At 40.6% G+C, this 18,532-nt stretch overlaps 1 protein-coding gene and 1 long non-coding RNA gene across 2 annotated transcripts in view; both read left to right on the top strand.

Moving 5' to 3' along the window:
- The window catches only part of sNPF-R (short neuropeptide F receptor), a 36,420-nt gene extending 29,272 nt beyond the window's left edge, over window positions 1–7,148 (top strand). The window contains exon 3 of the mRNA XM_001353494.4: window positions 4,548–7,148. The gene's annotated coding sequence lies outside the window, so the exon portion shown is untranslated. The remainder of the gene's footprint in view (window positions 1–4,547) is intronic.
- Window positions 7,149–9,446: 2,298 nt separating this feature from the next.
- On the top strand, window positions 9,447–10,440 carry LOC117184613 (uncharacterized). The gene is made up of 2 exons (XR_004470022.1): window positions 9,447–10,159; window positions 10,219–10,440. It is a non-coding gene; the product is annotated as an uncharacterized lncRNA (long non-coding RNA).
- The last annotated feature ends 8,092 nt before the right edge of the window (window positions 10,441–18,532 follow it).

Raw genomic sequence — 18,532 nt, 5'->3', positions numbered from 1 at the left:
TCGTGCACATTTCCAAGGGTTAATGTCCGTGACAAGGAGTAATCTCAATAATAGAAGCATTCCATCCAGATTTACATAGGTTCATCTAATGCTGAACTCTGTCAAGTCAGCCTATGGAGGAAGCCTTTTTCTGCCTACTGCTTTCCGTTTTCTGCTTTCGGCTTTCCTCGCCGGAGACAGTAAATATTTGCATGTGAGCTGTCCAGGTCAGAGTCAGACTCAGACCCCGAGCACCGACTTGGGGAATCCTTTTTTTTGGGAGCAGTGATGGGATACGAGTATGCGAGTGCCTCTGACCCTCTGCGAGGACGTTACTGTGTTTTTGGCCTGCATGCCCGTTGCCTCTTGTCATGTAAATCTATTTTAATGTATGCAGCAATTAAAAATACATCAGTTTACTTTCGAGGCGGAGGCGCCTTTGACAGGCGGAGAACCTCTTCGGCATACTTCATGGCCCTGCGCCCGGGCATTATTGTACTTGTAACTGCGCCATTTTGGGCTCATTAAATTTCATTGCGTTAAATGTTTTTATGTCATGCATATATTGAGTAATTTTTTTCTAATACTGGTTTTTAAACCACTCTCCACGGCTGTGGGTATAATATAAACATCAAATAAAAGCAATGAAGGGCTGGGAGGGGGTAGATGGGGCGGGGGGCTACGGCGATGACTTGATAACATTCCATTAAATGATGATGTCAACCCGGATGGGTCTGCGATTCAATGTGGCACCTTCATTTACATAAAGACCAACACGTGTCGGGCCCATTGAACTGTCATCCGATCCGATCCTCTTTGAGTCCCAGTCCCTGTCCCTGTCCCTGTCCCAGTCGTTGCCTAATTACTCTCTGTGCAAAATTCATTAAATACCCTGACACCCTAATCATCCTTGCCTGACCTTGTGTTTGTCTATCTGTGGGCTAAATTAAGTCCACATCGCCACTCATTAAAAAGAACATTTCCTGTTGAGTTGTTGTCGTCGTCATGGTTGTCTCTCTGTCGAGCCTGCGGCACACTCTCCAACCACCTGCCACATGAGAAGTGACGAGTGCACAGAGCTTGTTTGTGTCACCATCTAATTGCGGCCAACTTAAAATCCACTCAAGTCATGAGCAGTCGTAATGTACTCTTACAACTGGATGTGGTTGCTTTTGACAGGAATGCGCATTCCCAGCTAAAACGATGTGCTTGGCATACATGGTAAGTCCTCTTGCTGGGCAACGGGACAGGGATTCTTTGGGATGAAGTTAGATGGATTGTTGATAGTCGTTGGCCATTTGTTTCAGCCACATCAATTAGCAAACACATTTTTCGACCCAGAGCCAAAGAGTCACCACCTACGAGGAAGTTACATAAATTTCCACCCCATTGATTTATTTATTGGTCTGTTTCCTAAATATTTTATTCTATTCCCATTCCCTATTGATTTTGTTGGGAAAACTTTTGGCAACTGGACAATATAGAATATAATGTAAAAGAACAATCGCCGCATACAGACAATGGCCAAACAATAAAAGGAAACTTTTGTGTGTTTGGGTTTGGGGACCCTTTTTTGAGTATCGAGCGGAAACAAAGGCAAAAGTAAAATCATTAAAATTAATTACATAAACATTATTGTGCCGATGGCAATCAATGTATGTACGCACAGTACAAGACCGTTGAGGCAGCCAGCCCTCGGGTCACAGATGGTTCTACAATTTTCACTGGCTTGCGGCCAAGTCCCTCTATTGGCAGGCACACCGCAACACAATGCGTATACGAGTAATTTCCCTACGCGCACCCAGCGCATATTTACATGGCCCATTTCTGGGAGTGGGAGTGGTAGGGGGAGTAGACGATAATGAATACTTAATAAAGCGGTATTCAAGTTGCTCGACTCCGGGGGCGACAAACAAAGGCGACAAAAAGACCAAAGACCATGGCGAAGGCGAAGTTTACCTTTGTTTGACTCTCTACTCATACTCTCTACTCTCTACTTTTCCCGTTACGTTCACTTCCCGTTTTCACTTGGTTTTCTTCGCCTTTTCCGCGAGGCTGGTCAGGAAATTTCACTTCAATTACCAACACCCAGGCGGCAGGCATTTAGCATTTAAGTAGATTCAATTTGTCGGCTGCTTTCGCTTTCGCGTTCATTAAAGCCACGCAAGCGATTTTTTTCTGCAGTGAGTGCACCGTAACAGAAATAACGGTTTGGGGGTTATAAGTACGAAAACAAAAAAGAGTATCCGTTGCGGATGGGATCTTTAAATTAAATTTTCTATCCTCTATTCATAAAAATGCTGAAAAACCTTCTTCGCAAACAATTACTCTTGCAGTTTGACGACCGGCAAAAGTTTATTTGCTCTAAAAATATGTTTTCTTAGCTATTTTCTCAACATCTTGCGTCATTGTGGTTACTCTTAAGCCAGTATGTAGTGCTATACTGAGAATATGAGGCACGGATTATAAATGGAATGAACAAATGAATGCCGGCAAAACTAATGGCTATCGCTACAGAAATAGGGTGATTATGAACGGACAAATTTAAATGCAGTGGCAGGACACAGAACCCAAAGTCGAGAGCCTACAACTCAATGAAGAACCTTCTTATAAATACACCGCTCAAGTGTATGAATCAGCTCAATTGAGAGCAAAGTTTGGATTGCTCTCCAATTCCAGTATCATCAGGTGGACTGATACCAATAACGTTTAAGTAAAATAAGTCCACTCCAAGGTCTACTGTACTCAAAATAAATATCTAATTTTAGATTTAAAATTAATATTTTAAGACGCTAAGTTGCTCTTGCTTTTCACATGAGCTTCTTATATGAAATGGCTCACCAATTTGCCATCGAAGCCCAACATGCAAATTGATAGCATCATCACAATAACAAATCGATATATACGCCCACGCCCACAGATGACTACGAACGCCAGAACAGAATTCCATATAGACAACCGCAATTGGTGCGTTATTTTTGTGCCAATAAGGCAAGAGCTCCATATTGAACGGGTAATTTTAATTAAAAATTGTCAAATTCCAAATGAGGAGGGAGACATCAAATATTCAATAGAAAATCAAAAAGGCACATTATTAAAAATGCATTGCACTCAAACGCAAATTAAACGCAAGTCGCTGAGATTTTTGCTGTCATTGGGGATAGAGGAAGCTTGTGCAGATTGGAAAATTAAACCGTCAGCAAAGCTCCCGGTTTTAAATTTCCCTTTAATTTAATTTAATTTAATTCGATTTTCATTTATTACACACCGTTGCAACATCATTTTTGCTGTAAGACGAGCTGAATATAAAACAGAATACATTATATCCCGAACAATTTAAAAATAAAACCAAGGATTAATTAACCCGAGTATTATTCTTCTCCCGTTCGAGGTGGTAATGGAATGGATTAAATAATTAAAGGGTGATTAAAATTGCATGACATGCAAGCCAACGTCGTCTGTCAACGCTTCGCTCAGTACCGTATACGTATACGTAATGCAGTTTTATGGAACACGCTCTTGACAACCAGCTAATGCTAATTAGGGCCCACCGGGGGCCAGCAAGGACAGGACAGAACAGGACAGCACAGCATAGGAGAGGACAATGTCGATTTCGATTGCCCAGAAGGCCACTGAAACCATGACAAAGCAGGGGCGTGGCACAGTTTTGTTTGTTGGCCTGGTCATCCTGCAATCCGATGCCCCTCTACCCGATGATTGTGCAGACTATTGGAGCCGGTCTATGGTCTAGCGACGGTTACGATGCACAGTGAAGCCCTAGCCAAATTCAGATGGCAAAAATATAACATTTTATGAGAGCCTTGGATGACTTGAATATACGCATTTGATGGAGTACTTTTTTTTTGAGCTGTCAGAAATGCAAGCTTGGCTGAAATCGGATATATGAGCATTCAAAGTAGACCTTTTTATACCCTGTATTCAAAGATTTTCCGACCCCACAAAGAATATACATATATTCTTGATCAGCATCAGCTGTCCGTACGTTCGTCTGTTTTGTCCGTGTCCTACCACATTCCCCCCACAATCCATTAATAAAAAATCAGTGTGTAAAAAGTGTCTGTACTGATTTTTGCAAGCTGAAATGTCCGAAAGCCCCACTGTGCTGTGATGTTGCTTATGTTGAACTAGGAACAAAGCAATGTTTGAATGTTTCCATTTTTATTTGCTCTGAGACATACATTTCTGTTTCAAGCCCATTCAAATGCGATTTGCTGCTTGGCAAAGTCTCAAACCTAGACGACATAGGAATTCAGACAAATTGGCGTAAGCCGCTTTCATGACAAAAGGTTATACGGAACCATCGAAGCCTCTGATGTGGAATGACTCAAAAGATATACATACTTGTATATGATTGTTCGACAAATGCGTGGGAATTAAGCCTAAAAAGCACATTTTAGCTATCTACAATAAGGGGGATAAATTCAGATGATGTTACTCGTGAATGCCTTGAACAAATTGAAATTGCCAAGAATATTCGCTCATGTGTCCACCCATCAATATGTCAATCACTAATCTTATTTTCAACTCTTCTTCTTTGTGTCTTACAGATTTTCGAAACGCATTTCTAGGCATTTTCACGGATGGATTTTCATTGAATTGTGCTGGCAATTCAAGCCAAAAATATGCAGGGATTTGGCGGCTGAATGCTGGAGAGTCCTATTGTAAGTCAAACTCACGAAATAAGAAGAAGAAAAGGAAGAAAATGTGGAAAGAAATGCTGATAAATGCCAAATCAAGTGACAACGATGCGTAAAAAGTGGAAAGGGAGGATGGTCTAGCAATTGGCTGAAACAGCTACACAAGTCGTTGATATAAAATATGTATACATATGTTAATGGGAGTGTGTGTGTGGTGGGTGTGTGGTTACGGGTGCATGGATGTGTGGGTGTGACTGGTCCTGGAGGCAGTGCTCGTTCTTTATTCAGCTATTTCTGCCGTTTTATATTGTGTTTTTTGGCCATTCAAGTCGCGGGAATTGCCGCGCCATTTCGCCTATATATGTCGTATACTAGTCCTCGTACAATGCCTTGAAGGAAGGGTGACTCCCATCCGCAATTCCCCCGAACGTTTGCTTTGGTCGGATTCAATTTGTACCTAACAATTGTCGAACATTTGTCGTTGTGGTCTTGGCATTCGCCAGACGCAGGGAATTAAATTTCCTGTGCCGATGTGCCAGTTTTTGGCTCAATTGTGTGGAAATATGTCAACTTAAGCCCCTGCCCCTTCTTACCAGCTTTTGATGGACCCGCAGCCCCAACAATGGCAGCTGGAAAACCAGCTACGAAAATAATTTGCTCGACTTTTGAAGAGCGAAACATTTCAACGGCTGATGGAGCACAGCAATGGAGCCAAAAAGCGGACGAGAATACATACAGAGAAACATATGTAAGCTGACATTGATGAGATTTGGTCGGGCCAAAGCCAATCGAGCCAACTCGGAGAATATACTCGTATTGAAGCTGGCTGACAGCTGGTTGCGTATTCGCCTTCAGGCATTGAATCGAAATTTAATCTAAAATTGTTTCCGACCATGAAATGGAGTTTATTAATGCCACATCCGGCCTTGGACTGAAGCCTTTTATAACTTTAAACTATAATTCTATATGCAGTGTTGTGTGCATCCTCTATTATCGATGCCTGTTTTTGTTCTCCAAGTTTCCCATTCAAGTTTCCCCTGGATGCTTGTTTTCCTTTCGGGGCCTGTCATTTATAGCCAATAGTTGGGTGTGTGGTGTGTGTCTTTATTTAAATAATTAACTCGGACTGCAGGCAGTCTTGCGCATAAAAGTTAAACTATTATATGATCAAATATTTCATAGTTAATAAAATGTTTAGGTCTAAGGCAATTGCAGCTCGAAGCGCTTGTAAAGTGTTTCCGAGCATAGTATAAGCATGTAAGCAAACTGTACGAGTATATCCAGAGGCATAATATATGTATATGTTATATATGTACGAGTAAGGGGAGATCTATAGCTATACGAGTGTCAGCTTAGGGCATCAAATGCTAAATATAAACAAGAAATGGGGTAGCGAGGGGCAAACACATAAATAAACCAAAACCATAAAGAAAAACCAAAAGTACGCAAAATTGTGCTGACCACGAGCCCCGCTTTTGGAAGTTTATGTCTAGCGATGTCGGGCATCATAACCACTATACTCACCCTCCCCGTTCCCGTTCCCATTCCCGTCCCCCTTCCCTGTTCCCTGTTCCCGTCTGCATCGTAAAACAAGCTTTCAAAATATGTGTCAACGGCTTTGCTGTACTTTTGGTTTTTTTATCGCAGTTTTCTGGCATGTTTCCATTGCGTATACGTAATATAAGCTAGTTTAATTAAAGCCAAGTCGATAGAAATTATTTGGCTAAGGAAAATAATTAGAATACTCATCGAACTGTAAATTTAATCGGAAATTGCACTTAAGTGTGACAAAGTCTCATTTAATGTAAGAGGCAAGTGTGAAACATAAATATTATTACCAAAATAAAGAAATGTGTGTAAGTTTAGCCAATATTAATAGTATGTTGTTTTACTCGTAACGCCCTATTAAGTGCGGTCAGAGATAGTGATTGAATGGACAAACGAATGGCAAAGAATTTCGACATATGGAGGGAGAATTATTAGAAAATAATATTAAGTAAGCACATACTATACATACCAAAAAGTTAAAGCATAGAACTAATTCTATAACTAAGACAAAATTTATGTAAAATAAGAAATACAGATATAGATCTAAGCATTGATAAGAGTTACGTACGAACAAATTTGTCGACATGTTGTGTGTTTCTGTATTTGAGAGTATTTAACCACTAGTTAAGGGTTTTTAGAAACAAAACCAAAACCCCAAGACAGGTCAAATATTATTCAAAGAAAATACATACATACATACATACATACATACAAACATACATGTTTAAAGTTAATGAAATTACGTGTATCCCAAAGTTGAAAAGAAACCAAAGAAAAAATGTGTGTGTTTAAATATGAATAGAAAACAGGGAGTACGATTAATATCGCGAACGGATGACAGATGCCGCCGCAGCTGAGTATTAAAATGAATATCAAAAAACCATACTTATGTAGTGAAAAAGGTGTTTTAAAATGACAATTTATGAGAAACTAAATAAATAATGGATGTTAAAAAAGAAACGGGTGAATACGTTTACATTGGGGCTACATACGGAAGCAACAACATTGAAGCAAGCAACATTTGATTGGATTGAATTCCGGACGAAATATTGCTGGAATGTATGTGCGGAATGTTCGTTGAGTAGGAAGGTAAGCAGGTGCTGTATCATGCCGTGGCATACTTTGATCAGATAAATAACCAACTGGCAAATAAGGACAAATGTGTCGACAAGCGATTTGTCGCTCGGTAATTTATATTCATATCGTAGCAGTGTGCCACAGCTGGGCCAACAAACAACCTTCTGTATCGGCATTTACAGTTGTGGCAATTCCTGCAGCAAGTGCAAAAACATCAACAGGTTCGGTTCTAGGTGTGTCCCTCGTCTTAAATTTAAATACAGACATGATGATAGTTCAGACAAGAAAGCTCATGGCACACATATTGTACTTCAGCTTATTCTCACCGCTCGGAAAGCAAGAGAAAAAGCAAAAGGAAGCTGAAGTTTCACATTTTTGTACTGCTCCATTTTGGAAAAGTTTTACCTGGTATCGCCAAGAAATTTGAACTTACTTTGCAGACGTTTATTAAATATTTAAAACTTCCCCTTCGCATTGTTCTTACTCAACTTTTCAGGTTGGAATTTTCAGGTATTTACGAACGAAAGGATCTGGAGTAGTTCGTTTAAAGCATATAAAATACAGCCGTTATGAGATGGCAGTTTGACATTTTGATTGACAAATTGATAAACGCTGCACTTACTTGTACTAATTAAAACATTATTATTATTAATACCGCACTCATGGTATGATTTACGTTATTTAATTTTGCTGAAAGCTTGTGCCTCTACATATCAAACGTGGGCTCTCATTTCTGATTAAATTTAAAATGATGCATATACGAAGAACTGTTCACAATAATGTGTAAATTAATATTACATTTTTTGTTCCATGTACTAGTTTTTTGTCTTTCATTGCTTGTACAAAAAGTGCGCAATTACCGACTGAATCCCTTTTTAATTAGCTTTATTACAGTACGGAATCTATACGTTAGGCACTGGCTACCGACCACAGACCGAATGGTTAGATGATAATTTTGCAATTATTTGTGGTCGGTCGGTGGGCGATGCGGCAAGTGAGGTGCACCTGGTGATTGATGCTGATATTTAGACCAATTTTCGTAAATTGAAACAATAATTTAATTAAATTTCTGAGCCAATTATTTTGCATTATGGTATTTGATAAACTATTGAATTGAATTAAAATAAAAAACGCAGAATTAACTCGAACCTTTCACAGTGAACATTTGAGATAACTGCTATTTATATTTAGTCATTCGCAGAAAAATAAATCTCCAGTTACCGTGGCAGCTTCTGCTGGACTGATTGCACCCATATCAAAATTTCGAATTAAATGTACCTTTTAAAGCAGAAAACTAATAAACTGTCCGGACTAGAGCACTTCATCAAGCCCGAACCGCCGTCAGGACATGCTAACCAGAAACTTAATCATTACGAATGTGCGGTCGTAAGTCATCCGTAAATAGCAGCAGCTCGTTCATGGGTCTGTGTCCAGCCGCTACCTGCGGAAGCGGAAGTCCCCTTGTCGGAGAGTGTTTCCATATTCAATTGAATTCAGACTCATATCTGGCAGATAGCAGTGCAGTCGCACCAGTAAGAGTATTTTGGATGAATATCAGTAAGTAAAAAGCGTAAAGTTGTTACAGTTGTGGTTCGAATCATTCCTTAGAACATTTGGAAAATGGTCGTTTTGTTAAAACATTTGAGAGTAAGCTAAGAACAATTTTTCCCTTGACCTTGTCGCAATTTCAGGAGCATAAACTGCCATTTATAAGTACAAAATGATATCCAACGTTATGTGTGCGATGTCCTGTCAACTAGCTGTTGTCATGGCCACTGGCCATTGGCAAGCAAAAGTTATATGTTTTTGGATTTCCTTGTCATACTTTTTCTGCAATTCGTGTTCGTGTGACCTGAATTACAGTATGAGGGAGAGAGAGAGAGAGAAAGAGAGAGGAAGTGGGCCAAAAGATAAAGACAGCGTGAAACAGAACTCAGCAAAGCACAGAATAGGAATAGTTTTTAACATTTCAGTTTGATGGTAGAATAAATGTAACGCCAGCCACCATCCTTCCGTGAGTTCCGAATTAAAAATCCCACATAGAAACGATTGTATAGAAAGAAAGTTTGGATGTAAAGGTCTTCAAAAGGGCATGTAGAAACAGGTGGAAAATTTCAATAAAGCATGGCCAAAAAGCGTGTAAATTTAATTAAAACTAAACGACAATGGGAGACATGCAAGCAGGTCCTACACTTCACTCCCCACGACTTCACGACTTCTCGTGACTCTCGGAAGTGGAACAAAGTGAGCCAAAACCACTTTACCGACACATTCCAGCCACGAAAAACAACAAGAGGAACGCATGAGAACTTCCTTTGTATACGAACGTGCGTAGATACGTGGTGGGCGGAAAAGTTTTTGCCGGAAAAGTGTCACTCAAAAACAGCAGAAGAAAACAACAGAACTTGTGGCAAGTCAAGCAGCGAACTCAAAGGGAAATGGAAAAATGGAAAAAGCTTAATTAATTGATTGAAGCTCGAGATGGTAACGGTTAAATTAGGGGAACTACAAACTGAAAAATATATTCTTTTAAATCGATTCTCTCGATGGACATCCTAGAGCTACTAGCACTTTGAGAATATGAAATCACCTTTCCATACTCGTACGAGAAACAGCGTAATGAAACTGTCTGCGGTAGCTGTACACTCCAAAAGCAGCCAAAACACTCGTTGAACAAATGGTAAATTAAGTTTCAAAAACAGCTTCTACTCATGGCAACTGCAGGTTGCTCTTGTCACTGTTTCTCTGTTTCTAAAAAGTCGAGCTGGGAAAAAGCAGAACCAAATGGCTGACAAGTGCACGCCGGGCCATGCCAGTCAAACTGCTTGACTCTTGTGCTGTCTGTGCTCCCTGGCCATTTAACTGCTGCAACCATCCCTGTTTCAACTGCAGTCGAGGTTTGTGTGCCCTAAAAAGTTTCGGCTCCAAATGACATTTAAACTAGTTAAACTTGCAGAAGCTGCCAGCAGTCCATGGTCTGACAAAAAAGCCAGAGTACCAAGGCGATGTCATGGGTGGCCCTTAATTGAATTGAACGCGTCGGCTTCCGCCTTTATGATGGCTTCTGCTATTTTTTCTGTTGTTTAATTATCACTTTTTTAAGACGCATTAACATAAATTACATGAAAATAAATAAACATAAATAAATAAACAAACAAAAGAAAAAGATACAATTAAAGTCACAGCGCAGTCTGGCATTTTTGTCACTTTTTTATGTAGTGTGTAATTTATTTTCAATTAACTAAGAGTTAAATATCCAACAGCATAATGAAAGTGGTAAAAAGCGAGGTCCATTAGCAAATGAAATGGGGAGCGACTACCAGTTGTCAGGAGAGCAAGGTCATTGTGAAAATCTCCCTATCGCCCTTATAAAGATCTCTAGAACTTGTGAAAAATACAAGTTTAATATCATCATAAATTGTAAACTAATTGAAAAATAGAAAAGAAACTTCCAAATCAAGTAGAGCGCTCATTTCAAGTGCCAGAACAAGGGACATGGGATGTCACATGATGTCCTTACCTCGACCCACCACTCCTACTGCCTCTCGCTCTCTCTCTCTCGTGGGAGTTTGCTGTCCAGCGTGGTGTTAACATCCACAGTATCTAATGACTTTTAGCTGGAGGCTGTCTCTGTTGCTTCCGCTGTCTCTGGCTCTGGCTCTGCAAAGGGAACGGCGCATTGTAGCACTTAAGTGCAATGCAATGACGGTCCCCAAAATGGGTGGGACAAACCGGAAAAAATGTTGCCAACTGCATTGAGAGGTGGGGACGGCTAGAAGGCTGGTGCTTGTGGAGCGTTGGCACTCATTTTTGACGTTTTTGCCGACCGTCCAAAAAGCACATTGCGAAATACCCGCACACAGGCAGAGGTAGGACGAGAGACAGAGAGAAAGCGATACCGTCGCATAAGTAATTGCATCTCCCCGCAATGTAAAGCACTTCCGGTTCATTAAACTGGCTGGCCCTGGCGCAACGGACAATGGTCTCCTGGCAAATATGCCAACTGCTGTCTGCATCGCTGACTTGCTATTTTTATGGTGACTGTACCATCGAAATACCAATGCAATGAGTTTCTGAATATATTTGAATTAGTTACCTATGTTACTGTACTACTCAGCAAAGAGAGGACTTGATTCTTGCCATTACTTGAAATCGAAATCAAAATTTTATTTCAGATAAATAGGGTAGTTGTTATTAAGTATTCTTCTTTTATGTGCCTATAAATATTTTAAAATAATACAATATGTAATTTGTCAAATTTTTACACAGACCCATCTGGCGAGATTACAAACTGGAATCTGAAGCTAAAAGCTATGCAAAGAAAGCAGAAATAACTAAGACAAACAGCTTTGCTTGGTAATTATTGCAACGCTCAACTCAAACGGAGAGCAAAGTTTTGTTCTCTGCGGATGTACATACATACTCGTAAAGTTTGTCCCTCAGAATTTGCATTCCCATCACAGACGCGACAAAATACGAGTATCAAGTCATTTTTCTGCGTTGGTTCGTTTGAAAAGCTGCCGTTACTTCACCCCCTGTGCGCCACGCCATCCATTTGTTCAGAATATTTCTCAGTGTTCCCGGAGTCAGAGCGGACTTGGGGAGCATTTTTTCAATGCAAAGTGCCAGCTCATTGCCATATGGAAATTTAAGCGATTTGCTTAACACGAACATATGTTAAATGTTGATTTTTCATTTGCCCATTGCCAGGCAAATGAGATGCCATGGAATGGGATGAGATTGAGGTTGCGGCGACTCAACTCGACTCGAGACGAGTAGAGTAAAAATGCGAAGCGTCCGACATCAACCAACAACAAGTGAAACCAGAGAAATGGCAGAGCAAGCAAATCAAATGAAACCCTTCATCAAGTGCAAAACATTTTTGGGTGCGACGAGTGTCACAAAAGAAAGACAGCACCCAAAAAAAAAAAAGCAGATTTGACAAACGAAAGAGGGACGTGCAGGGAACTGCTAACGTGGTTACCGCTGTCGGAAAAAGGGAAACAACTGTCAGGGAAAACGCAGTACCACAGAGTCGGAGCTGCTCCCTCTTCCCTGGTTAGCCCCTTCACGGGTCTCACAGATGGTCCTCCATCCATCTACAATACATGCATATTTGCGAGCTCTGTGGTTTCTGTTTGGCTGTGTTGTGTTGTGGTTTGTTGTGTTTCTTTCTGTTGCTGTTTCTCTCGTTTTCTGAATCAAGCTGAGTTAAGCATACGCATACGGCAAGGAGACATCTGGGCTAATCTTACAGCTTCATGAACTCCATTTCCTGACCTGTTGATGGCCTTAAGCTGGGTGATCCCATTCCTCTGGGCCCGATAATGCTCCCATGTTACTCTGTTCAATCAACCGAGCTGCCTACATCGGGTACGCCTGATTGCTTTTGACTGCCTCACTTCCAATTCAAAGTGGTGCATGTCATGTCATGTCTCGGTTTACCAAGGTGTACAAATAAGAATTTCCAATTCTCGTCGAGACTTTTCATCTTGAAATTATCACTTAAGGACATGATAGAAAACACAGTAATTCTTTTACGAGTAATACCTAATGATAATAATGAATCCAATGAATATTTTAAAATATATTTCAAATGTTATTTCCAAAAGCGAAACCCCATTTCCCGAGTAGCGTATAATAACCCTCGACAACTTTCGGTCTCCGAGTCAGCCCTATTTTTTTCTTATTCTTTTCCTATTTTTTGGTTTCCGAGCTAACACTAATGAACAAGGACAGCTGCGAGGCAGCTGCAAGACGGACGTGGCCAATGGGTTGTGGCAGCTTGTGATACTGATTGCATTTTGCACCTGCGGGCACAAACTGTCAGTCCGAGTGCTTGCCTCAAGATGATTGAGATGTTTGACACTTTTCATTGGCATCAGACACACAGAGACACAGGAAGAGAAAGAATTTTTAATCTCGAAATGAGACAATATTTTCTACTGCAAAAGTCTTCCTTCCTTTCTTCCCCATCTTAGTCTATTTGGCTGACGAGCAGTGCCATTCAAATAAACGTCTTTGTCTAATACTCGAGGGCGGAGAGGACAAAGAGCTTGAACGAAATATTACGCATACCCGAGTAAACATATTAATTATCTTCCGCCGACATCGTGGGGCTGTAAATTGTGCGGAAATTTCAGGACAGACAATAAATCAAAATATTTATTTACGATTTCTGTCTATAGGAAAAGCGTTAGCAGACGAAGGCCTTTCCAATATGAGTGTCTGTCGCCGCCGTCGTCGTCGCCGTCGCCGTTCCCTATCGGAATATTCATAAGCCGGCTCCTGTTGGTCCTTCTGTTTGTGTTTGTGTTCGGGTTTCCCTTGCCGGGTTTTTGCCCCGTCCTGCCGTATGTGGCATAAACAAATATTTATACTTGTGCGAAATATTCTGATGCTGGTGTTGCTGTTGCTGTTGGTTTCAGTGTGGTTATTGGTTCTGGGGCGTGCTGCGTGGTGCAGCCTTCGCATTTCTCTGCCGCTGACATTGTTTTTGACTGGCGGATGCCTCCCCTTTTACGGCTGCTGTTGTGGCAAAACCGAAACTATTGCCGCAGGATATGGACTTTGTGATACCCAAGCAAATGGCTTGAAGAAGTGGCCAAATTCCCATGTGATTTATGAAATTGCAAGGATATTCCTTCAACTATACCCTATGAGTCTCGAGTGTATCTTTTCACATATACTCATAAAGTGTATGTCATAAATATGTTCAAGCTGAATGAATTCCCTTGAGGCTTTGTTTTCAAATTTTGGCATACAATTAAATATTTAAAAAATTACTTTTCAGCTTTTCCAACTTTTCCAATAAGTCAATATAATTCCAGTAGCTTGTTTTTTAATAGCAATAGGAAGTTCAAGTTAATCTGCAAATTTCGCATAGATCGGTCATACCCCAACCTTGCTTTGGCCAACAATTGCAAAAATATTGTGTGAGAAAATACATAAATTATAAATTCAATTTCACAAACGACAATGACCGCATTTTTGAGGCATTTCTTTACTGCCAAAGCAGGAATATATATTTGCTCTGTGAATGGAGGACAATTTAGTTGAGACTCTTGAATAACTTAAATTTAAAGGAGATCACCAGGCGGAATGAGTCAAACTAAGTAAAGTTAAGATGTGTGTGTATACTCTCAGCTCACCATCTTATTACCTGGATGCTCAGATGAATTATTGCGGCCAATTACCAGCACCTGAGGCAGAAAACAACTCCTGTAGAACTCCAGACATAATAGTGTTTGACATTGAAACGATTTGTATTACATTTCTGGTGCACAATTTCTCATTCATTATAGCGAAAAAACTTAATTCGAATTTCCTCAACCTCAAATTCAAGCAGAACAAAAGTTATCCAACGCTCCTGGCCACTGAAAAATTTCTGCTAATGCATCTGCCATTTTCAATTTACAATATCGAGCTGTCACTGATAGACATTGGCATTGGGTATTCGGCCAATACACTGCCGTGGCCGCACCCAGCCCCGTGCCCCATCGTTTTACGCGTCAATAATTTATATTTCAATTTTCAAAATTGACTTTTCAATGCAAAAATGGCAAAGAGGCGAAAAAATGTAGCCTAGTTTCGTGCGCGTAATTACTTTTGGATGTTGGCAGAATTTCTTTTCCTTCTTTCCTTCTCGAGATTCGCTGAGTTTTGTTGAATTTAAAACCAATTTGTTTGAGTTTCTCCCTTTTGGCAAAAGCTTTCGGCAGTCGGGAGCTGGCAGCCAGCCCTTTTGTGCTAATTAAGCGAAGGCACAAAAACTGAGGCACGAGTAATCACGAAGGAGTCGATGAGTCGACTTGGGGCTACCTAGTAGCAGCCAATGGTCTCGGAAATCATTGAAAATAAATTTTGATATTTTTATATAATTTCTCACTCACTAAACATTTCTTGATTGAAATATGCAAATAATTTCCGTTTGCCGCAACAAGATTGTTTCAATCCATTGCCAGTGAGGGCATTACCCTCTAATATTTAAGTACTTAAGGCAGGCCTATCAAAACCCTTTTTTATGTTGTATGTATTCACTGTACAAAAGTTTGTTCATTCGCCTCAACTTTTGGGACCGACATGGTTCAATACTTAACAGAACTTCCGGTTAAGTTTCATTTGAAGTTTCGGCCTGTGTTTGTTCCGCTCAGTTTGGGCCTGTTGGCCAAATGGAAAAGTAAATCAAAACGATTACCATTTAACACTAGATCAAGGCCGAAGCGACGCCAGACGCCATTAATTACTGAAACAATTTTATTAACGGCCCGGCAAGTGCCAGGGCCAGGGCATTATTAATGAACAGAAACAGAAAGTTGGCCCGAAATGTCGAGATCGAAAGTGCAGCTGAAAGTGAAGCAGGGAAAATCAGATCAGGGTCAGAGCTGGGCTAACTTAAGCAATTGAAACAGACAGCTGTAAAAACCTACTCTCCATTATGCAGAAATGTTTAATTAAAAAGTTCTGTCACAATTTTTAATTACAAATTTTCAGTAGTTTTTTTTTTGCTGGAAGTTGACACAAAACTCTCCGATTTATTGAAGGCAACAGAATTTAAGGAAAAAACGAGTGCAAACAGATACAAATTCTAGCCCCTGGATATCGAGATAAATGTCGCATATACATACATATGTATGTATAATGTATAATTTATGTATATAATAAATCGAATTATTTGAGATTTTGAAAAATAGTTAAAGACACAAAAGCTACCCATTTATGTATACCTATGTATACCTATAGCTACCCCCATATTTAAGATATATCCTGACTAATACGCTGTTTTTTAGACCATCTACTAACATTAATGCAGCGATCGGTATGAGGTGCAGTCTCTGGAGCTAACAGAGTGCACTCGAGTAAAAACGAGCAAACAGTTTCTAATATTCATTATAATTGTAGAAAAGTAAATTATAGAACATTGACGTCATCTTAGAATCTTAAATCCGTAAACAACGTATGAATCATGAATCACAAATATGTATGTGTTTGTGATACGCTATATTTTCTGAGCGTTCCACAGGCGAATGCAGGAACGATGAAAAAATATTTTTGGTACAATTTATGGGCACACACGGTGATAAAGTGCGCGGCAGGGTGGCAGGGGGGGGATGCAACATGATATGTACCTTGCCACTAATGGCACACAACGCCGCCTGCATTCCGATCGCAGAGCAAGCGGATGCAGAAGCCGAAACCTGAAGGCTTCGACACCATTCTTGCGCAAAGCTCTGCCGCTTGCCAACAAACACGTAGCACACTTGCAGCTTCCCGATTTGGCCATAAAAACACCAACGCTGCTTTTTCCTCCAGCTCTGTCGGCATCCTTAAGTGCAGCTTTGTCAGGCGGCTGCCGGGAGCCGGGAGGGAAACAGAAGCCATGAATATATATCTAAATGGATTTCCTGTGTGACATCAACATCGCTTGGCATCCGCCGCCTCAGCGTCGAGCGTCGAGCGACGAGCGACGAACGTTGACATTAATTGCATAAGTGCAATCAATGCCATGAACGCTAAGAAAAATGTCATAAGCGTATTTTCGTATGACAACTTCAAGGGGTGCTGCAGCCGTAAGCCTGAAGCGCGCTCGCAATTGCCAATCCGAATTCAACTTCAATTAAGGGATATTATAAATTAAACTTATCTTCGCCCTGAAGATGCGCGCCTCGCGTCTGCCAGCCACTGTCGAGGCCAAGAGCTAAGATAAAAACTTGAGTAATGCGATGTGAAAAGAAAACTTGGATAGTTGTGCTTCTCAGTTTCAACTGGGACTCCACTCAGAGTCATTCGAGTGCTTTAATGAATGTATTTCCTGCTCCTGACATTTTCTCCTTCCTCTAAGTTACTGAAATAAATCAAAAATTATGCTCCGAAAGCCACCGGATATTGGCTTTCTTTCTCGTTTCATAAACTTTATGTTGTTATTCAATTTCTCAACTGTTTGTCATTGCTGAAGAGCAGAAGTTTGATTTTGACACGAAGATTAACTACTCTCAAGTTAATTCCCAGGACTTCACAATCTTGATTCCCCTCAAGCAGAACTGAATGATTTCCCAACACAAAGGAAAGCCGAGGCGAGAGTTCCATCTTCTCTCCGACCAGGATCTTCATACGAAGCATGTCACGGGAAGCTTCAGAATGTAAAATCATAATCGCTTGCTGGCAGAACCCTACAACCGAGCCGAGAACTCAATTGCTCCGCCTTCTAAGCCATGCCCCGCGATGTCTAACACTTCCTCGTCTTTCATACATTACACGTAGAGTAATTAAACTTAAAGACCAACAAAAGCACAAAACGCTTGAGGCGATACACTTGCTCGCAGTTACACTGACACACAATTTAGTAGCTTCTTATAAATACGTACGGAAAAGTATTACGAGGACAATTCATTGAGTCACATTAAGGGCAACACTGCTTCTGTCAAAAGGCATCAATCAGCTGATACCTGTCTTCTTGTGTTCCTCTTTTACAGTCAGTGATAGCAGGCAATCTCGTAATTTGAGGACAAAATGGAAAAAAATAAATTTCGTATGCTCTTTTTAGGCACTATTTTTGCGGTAAAGAAAAATGTTTGCGTTCTGGACGACATGTTGAGGTCATTACAATCAAAAATATTGAAAAAATTGGTGTTAGGCCATCGGAGATTAAAAGTCGGAAAGATTTTGAAGGAATGGATTATTTGTTGATATTTTTTTAAAGTAGTTTATTTTTATAATTTTGTATATTAATAATAATATGGTTTCACAACAGTTTTATAGATATATTTCGTCCAGTGTAGATACGCGCTTGACATTCTTGTGTACGCCGCCTTCGGTGTGCTATGTGTGGTTCCGCCTGTTCCGCCATGTCCCCGTGCGGCCCACAACACAAACGTGGCTCTTTGTGTTGTGTCGGCTTGGCGCTGGCTTAGTCGGCGCTGTTTGTCATATCACCGCTAATATTGCCGAGCCGTTGGCTGCGGCTCAGCATTCAATATGTGGTGGTAGACTCGTATGGAGTGTGTGGCCACATGTGTTGCATGTGTGTACTGGCAAATGTCAAGGGGCCATGCTGGATAGCAGCTTGCACTTAATTGCCAAGCGAACAAGAGCACAAAATTTCAATATAGTCGCCGTAGACATCGAAATGTTATTAAGCCAATGCACAGCACATTACATTGAGATCTGACTGCGTCTTCGGGACTGCAGCTAGACAATTAGTGGGCCATGTCGAAGCATTTGACATTTGGCATTCGGCACTCGTAAACGTTTCTCTTAATTGGCATCTAATC

The sequence above is a fragment of the Drosophila pseudoobscura genome, chromosome X (genome assembly GCF_009870125.1).
Source record: "Drosophila pseudoobscura strain MV-25-SWS-2005 chromosome X, UCI_Dpse_MV25, whole genome shotgun sequence".
Taxonomy (NCBI): domain Eukaryota; kingdom Metazoa; phylum Arthropoda; class Insecta; order Diptera; family Drosophilidae; genus Drosophila; species Drosophila pseudoobscura.
Note: the sequence above shows the minus strand (reverse complement) of the source record. Positions and strands in the feature narration are given on the sequence as shown.